This window comes from Abrus precatorius, unplaced genomic scaffold, assembly GCF_003935025.1.
Source record: "Abrus precatorius isolate BTA unplaced genomic scaffold, Abrus_2018 Scaffold2, whole genome shotgun sequence".
In the NCBI taxonomy this organism is placed as follows: Eukaryota; Viridiplantae; Streptophyta; class Magnoliopsida; order Fabales; family Fabaceae; genus Abrus; species Abrus precatorius.
Window position 1 is genome coordinate 13,451,888 of NW_020874362.1, and position 6,672 is coordinate 13,458,559.

A 6,672-nucleotide genomic window follows, 5' to 3' on the forward strand; every position below is an offset into this window, starting at 1 on the left:
AAACATGGCAATTTGTGCATACTGGATCAAATTAATCACCCTACTAGCTTGAAATCATATAATTATCTTTGCAGAAACTAATTCTAACCAGTAATTTCAACTCAAATTGGTTCTAATTAAAAATCCCCAATTGAAAAATGAAGAACCCTAACGTAGAGAGTGAGGGAGAGGAAATTACCTGGATTGGAGTTCAAATGCAGTGCAAAAGTGTAGGGAGTTGACGTTCAGATGCAAGGAATTTAATTTGAAGGAGTGGGTGCTCAGGAAATTAGGAGGAGTGAAAAATTTCTCAGAAATAAAGAGTGAGAGTGAATGTGAAACAGGTCCTATTTATATAAAAATGTTGGGCGTAGTTACTCTCAATAATCATAGTAGCCACGCGCAAGGGTTTCAGCAAAAATGGAGTGCGCGTGGTTACTATGAATTTTCAAAGTAATCACTCCAGAGGCGCCTTTCTCAGTTATTTTAAAAGAGGTTGCGCGTGGTTACTATGAATATTCATAGTAACTACGCGCATCAAATGTTCAAAAATTAGTTTCTATAGTGGTTACTATGAATATTCAAAGTAATCACTACAGAGGCGCCCTTCATGTGTATTTTCCCAGGGTGCTGCGCGTGGCTACTATGAATTTTCATAGTAGTTACGCGCAGACCAATGAATTCAAAAACCCTCAAAGTGGTCACTATGAAAATTGAAAGTGAGAACTACAGAGAGCAAAGTCACATACCTTGGTGGAAAGTGACCACTATGGCTTGGGAAAGTGATTACCTTCATGGCTAACTTCAAAATTCTTCCTAGAGTGAATGCTTGGTGCCATGGAAATGATTATTCCTCCCTCTCTACTTGGACTTCCATGAATATATGTACAAATTGAGTCCAACTACAACAATTTTTCCTCTACAAAAATTATGAACAAATCATCAATCAAATAATGAGTCAAGTGTTAAATAAAATGTTTGTGCAAAATGAACTAAGCAACGTGACTAGTAACACAGCTCAAATGAAAGAATGCTTATTGAAATCAAAAGAGAATTAGAAAGTGCTATAAAACTGTGAGTTGCCTCTCACAAAGCGCTTCTTTAACGTCACTAGCTTGACGTTAAATGGAGCTTTCACTCCAAAATAGTTAAAGAATCAAGATTAGCTGGAGGTTGATCTAGGAAAACTTCCTCCACATTGGTCTCAAGTGTAGGACTCCCATGGAAAGGCTTTAGGCGATGTCCATTCACTTTAAAAACCTTGTTTGTAGATTCACTTTTTACCTCCACCGCTCCATAGGGAGAAATGGAAGTCACAATGAAAGGTCCGATCCACCTAGATCTGAGTTTTTCAGGCATGAGCTTCAAACGGGAATTGAATAACAAAACATTTTGACCTATGAAAAACTCCTTTCTTGCTATTTTTCCATCATGAAAGGCCTTTGTCTTCTCCTTATAAATTCTGGAGTTTTCATATGATTCAAGGAAAAGTTCTTCTAATTCTTGCAAGTGCAATTTCCTTTGTTCTCCAGCTTTGTCTATGTCCATGTTACAGGCTCGCACTGCCCAATAAGCACAATGCTCTACTTCTACTGGAAGGTGGCAGGCTTTTCCATAGACAATTCTGTATGGTGACATTCCCAAAGGAGCCTTGTATGCTATTCTATGAGCCCAAAGAGCGTCATCAAGACGCTTGCTTCAGTCTTTCCTATTTGGCTGAACAATCCTTTCTAAAATCTTCTTAATTTCTCTATTGGAGAGCTCAGCCTGCCCATTGGTTTGGGGGTGATAAGGTGTAGAACACACTTGCCAAGAGTCCTTGAAGATTGTAGGCCAATAAAAACCCACATCCAGTACTTTCCTTGCAGTCCTTTGGGGCCCAAGATGGCCTCCTACAGTGGATGCATGACAGAAATGCAAAATTGATGCAGTTTCTTCCTCAGGAATGCATCTCCTAATCACTTGATCACTACAGAACTTCCACAAATAGGGATCATCCCAAAGGTAATGCTTGGCATCATTCTTGATCTTTTCCTTTTTACTCCTTGGTGCATCTGCTGGAAAAACTCCTGCAACTAAAAAATTTACAACATCAGCAAACCAAGGCAACTTTGAAGTATACAACTCTAATAATTGCTCATCAGGGAAATCATCTTTTAGAGGAGTGAGTTCAGGGACTCCCTCTATCCTGCTTAAATGATCCGCCACCAAATTTTGTGCTCCACTTCTATCCTTTATCTCTACATCAAATTCTTGAAGTAGAAGCATCCACCTTATTAGCCTTGGCTTTGAATCTGTCTTTTTCAAAAGGAACTTAAGAGCAGAATGATCAGTAAACACCACAACTTTTGACCCTAGCAAGTATGATCTAAATTTATCCAAAGCAAATACTATGGCCAATAGTTCCTTTTCAGTTGTGGTATAGTTACACTGTGCAGGATCCAAAGTCCTAGGTGCATAATAAATGACATGTGGATCCTTACCAAACCGCTGTGCTAAGGCAGCACCCACAGCAAAGTTGGATGCGTCACACATGAGCTCAAATGGAAGTGTCTAGTTTGGTGGCTAAATGATGGGGGTTGTGGTCAAGGCTGTCTTTAGGCAATCAAACGCCCTTTTGCACTTGGCTCCAAACTCGAAATCATTATCTTTCTGTGGTAACTTGGAGAGAGGAAGGGCTATCTTGGAAAAATCCTTGATAAAGCGCCTGTAGAAACCTGCATGGCCAAGAAATGCACGCACCTCTCGCACACAAGAGGGGTAAGAAAGCTGTGAAATGACATTAAGCTTAGCAGGATCCACCTCAATTCCCTTCTCAGATATTATATGACCTAAGACTACCCCCTGCCTAACCATAAAATGACATTTCTCAAAGTTCAGAACAAGGTTAGTCTCTATACATCTTTGTAAAACTCTATCCAAGTTTCCTAAACATGCAGAAAATGATGACCCATATACAGTGAAGTCATCCATGAATACTTGAATACAATGCTCAACCAAATCAGAAAATATGCTGAACATGCATCTTTGAAATGTACCGGGAGCATTGCAAAGCCCAAATGGCATTCTCCTATATGCAAATGTACCAAATGGGCATGTAAAAGTGGTCTTCTCCTGATTCTCAGGAGCTATGCATATTTGAAAATAACCTGAGAATCCATCTAGGAAACAGTAGTGAGATTTACCTGCCAGGCGCTCCAGCATCTGATCTATGAAAGGTAGAGGAAAGTGGTCTTTCCTGGTCGCCTGGTTGAGCCTCCGATAATCAATGCAGAGTCTCCAGCTGTTTTGCACTCTAGTGGACAGGAGCTCATCCTTCTCAGTCTTCACAACTGTAATCCCTGACTTTTTGGGCACCACCTGCACTGGGCTCACCCATGTGCTATCTGATATCGGGTAGATGATGCCTGCCTGGAGTAGTTTGGTGATCTCCTTCTTCACCACCTCCAATATGATCGGATTTACCTTCCTCTAGGGCTGTCTTACTGGCTTGGATTCTTCTTCCAGCAAAATCCGGTGCATGCACAGGGAAGGGCTGATTCCAGGGATGTCAGCCAAGGTCCAACCAATAGCCTTTCTATGCTTCCGAATCACATCAAGCAACTGCTCCTCTTGGTCCTCATCAAGCTCAGTGGAAATGATCACAGGGAGTTTCTCACTTGTTTCCAAATAAGCGTATTTTAAATGCTCAGGCAAGGGTTTAAGCTCCAAGGTGGGAGGCTGCTAAACTGAAGGCAGAGCTTTAGCACTTTCATTTGAAATGATTTCTGCAACATTTAAACCACAAGGGTTAGATTCAATTATACTTGCTGTACTCAATGAACCACACTTTAACCCTTTTGATTTTTCAATGTCATTAATGTTAGAAGTTGCAGAATCTAAATCCAGAAAATCAGCAATACAAATATCACACAAAGATGACTCAATACAATATTCACAAATTTTAGTATCTATGGTATCTATACAATCAAAAAAATCAACGAAAGAGTCTCCTAAAAATTCAGCAAAATTATCATCTATCAAGCTATCAAGAACATCAATGTGAAAAACTGAATGCTCCTCAGGTGAGTGCTTCATAGCATCTAGTATGTTGAAGCGAACCACACTCTCTCCAAACTCCATAGTGAGAGTTCCAGCATACACATCAATTTTGGTCCTGGCCGTCTTCAAGAATGGCCTCCCCAAGATGATTGGTACAGCTCCTTTTATTGGCTCTTCTTCTTGCATGTCCAAGATGTAGAAGTCAGCAGGAAAGATCAAGTCATTCACTCTCACTAGAATATCCTCCACAAGGCCGGCTGGATTAGTAGTGCTCCTATTTGCTAATTGGATGATGACACCTATGGGCTGCAATGGTCCAAGAGACAAAGATGTGAAGATAGATAAAGGCATAACATTCATAGATGCACCTAAATCAAGCATGGCATTATCTATCCTATTGTTTCCTATAGTGCAGGGAATAGTAAACGTCCCTGGATCTTTGCATTTCTCAGGCATGGAAGTTTTCTGCCTCTCAAAAAGAGCTGATACATTTCTCCCCATGTTCACTCTTTCATTACCCTTTAGACGCCTTCTATGAGTGCACAAGTCCTTAAGGAATTTGGCGTACTTTGGGATTTGCTTGATAGCATCTAACAAGGGGATATTGACTTCAACTTTTCTGAAAGTATCCAGAATTTCTTTATCAACCTCTTCTTGCTTCTTGCTGGGCTGAACCATTCTTTGAGGGAAGGGAATAGGAATAGACCTCTCCTCCTTGTCTACCACTTTTGGTTGACATGGTGTGGGCATAGGTGCAGGCTGCTCTTGGCTTCCAACTTCTCCTCCTTCATCTTCTGCAGCTAAAGTGCAACTGGGATCCTTTTCAGTAGGCATTTCTGGCTCTTGCATCACCTTACTAGATCTCAAGGTAATGGCACTCACATTTTTTGGGTTTGTGACAGTTTGTGCAGGGAGATTGCCTGAACCTTGAGATTGAAGTTGATGAAGGGATGAAGCAAGTTGACCTATTTGATTCTCCAAGGTCTTGATACTTGCTTGAGTCTGTTGCTGGAAGGCTTGACTCTGTTGTTGGAAATTGAGATTACTCATGGTGAGTTGCTTCACAAGGTCTTCCAAAGATGACTCATTCTTTTGAGGTGCAGCGACTATTGAAGAAGATGCTTGATGGTGCTGTTGAGATGAAGATGATGGATGGTGATGTTGCTGGGCTGAATATGGCTTGCTTTGTCCAGCTTGATGCGGTTGGAAATGGTTGTTAGTTGGTTGGCTAGAGCCTTGATGCTGTGCATTTTCTCCCTACCTTAAGTTAGGATGGTTCCTCCAACCGGGATTATATCTATTAGAAGATAAGTCCCAGCTTTGTTGTTGCTGCGGCTGCTGAAAAGAAAACTTATTAGCATAAATATTAGCAGCATAAGTTTGAGGATTACCTTCCGAAGATTCAGTTTCCTGCAATGTGGGGCAACTATCAGTGAAGTGATCCATAGATGAACAGATCCCACAAAGCATTGCTGGAATGGATGGAGGTGGAGGTGTATATGCAGCAGAATTCTTTTGGATGGATGCCAACTGTTTTACCATCGTAGCCAACTCATCTAGTTTATGCTCTAGCTTGTGTGAATCTGAAGTTTGAATTTCATTGACACTTCTGGACATAATGGAATTTTGCCTTGTAGCAAACTGTTGAGAGTTAGCTGCCATATTCTTAATGAGGTTTCTAGCGGTTGCGGGAGTCTTGTCAACTAGGGCTCCCCCACTAGCTGCATCGATCATGCTCCTATCCATTGGGTGTAAGCCTTCATAGAAGTATTGGATTAGGAGTTGGTCACTTATCTGATAATGGGGGCAGCTAGCACAAAGTCTCTTGAAACGCTCCCAATATTCATACAAACTTTCCCTCTCCAGCTGCCTAATACCACATATTTCCTTTCTTATTGAGGCTGCCCTTGAAGCAGGGAAAATTTTTTCCAGGAACAATCTCTTGAGGGTGTCCCAACTTGTAATAGAGCCAGATGGAAGATAATACAACCAGTCTTTAGCCAAATCCATAAGAGAGAATGGAAATGCCTTCAATTTGACATGCTCCTCCAGAACACCTTGTGGTCTCATTGTAGAGCAAACAATATGAAATTCTTTGAAGTGTTTATGCAGATCTTCACCTACAAGACTATGAAATTTAGGCAAAAGATGGATTAGGCCAGTTTTAAGAACAAAAGGGGCATCCACATCCGGGTATTGGATACATAAAGTCTGGTAGGTCACGTCTGGTGCGGCAAGCTCCTTAAGTGTCAAGTCATTTTCTGCCATTTCTAAAGGTTCAGAATTTAAAGAATGCAGAGAAGAATATATAGAAGATGGAGAAAATGGTGAAGATGGTTCCTCAATATGTGCAGAATTTTGTCTACTAAGGTTCCTAAGATTTCTATGGAATGTCCTATCAATTTCAATATCTGGAGGATATAAATCTCCCGGATTTGATCTGGTCATTCATTAGGAATTGTCTATGGAAATTTGAAAAGAAGTAAACTAATGAAGCAGTAAAAATGCAGAAAAATTCAGATGACAATTATGCAGAAAAACTAACATCTAAGTGCAGTAAAATAAAGTATTAACACCAAACAGCAAAAACAGAAAGAAATTGCAAACTAGGGAATGAAAATAGGCAACACACAAACACAAATTCTGCAGAAT

At 40.6% G+C, this 6,672-nt stretch overlaps 1 non-coding gene across 1 annotated transcript; it reads left to right on the forward strand.

Moving 5' to 3' along the window:
* The first annotated feature begins 5,812 nt into the window (after positions 1 to 5,812).
* On the forward strand, positions 5,813 to 5,917 carry LOC113860408. The gene has a single exon (XR_003503860.1). It is a non-coding gene; the product is annotated as a small nucleolar RNA R71 (small nucleolar RNA).
* Positions 5,918 to 6,672: the final 755 nt, after the last annotated feature.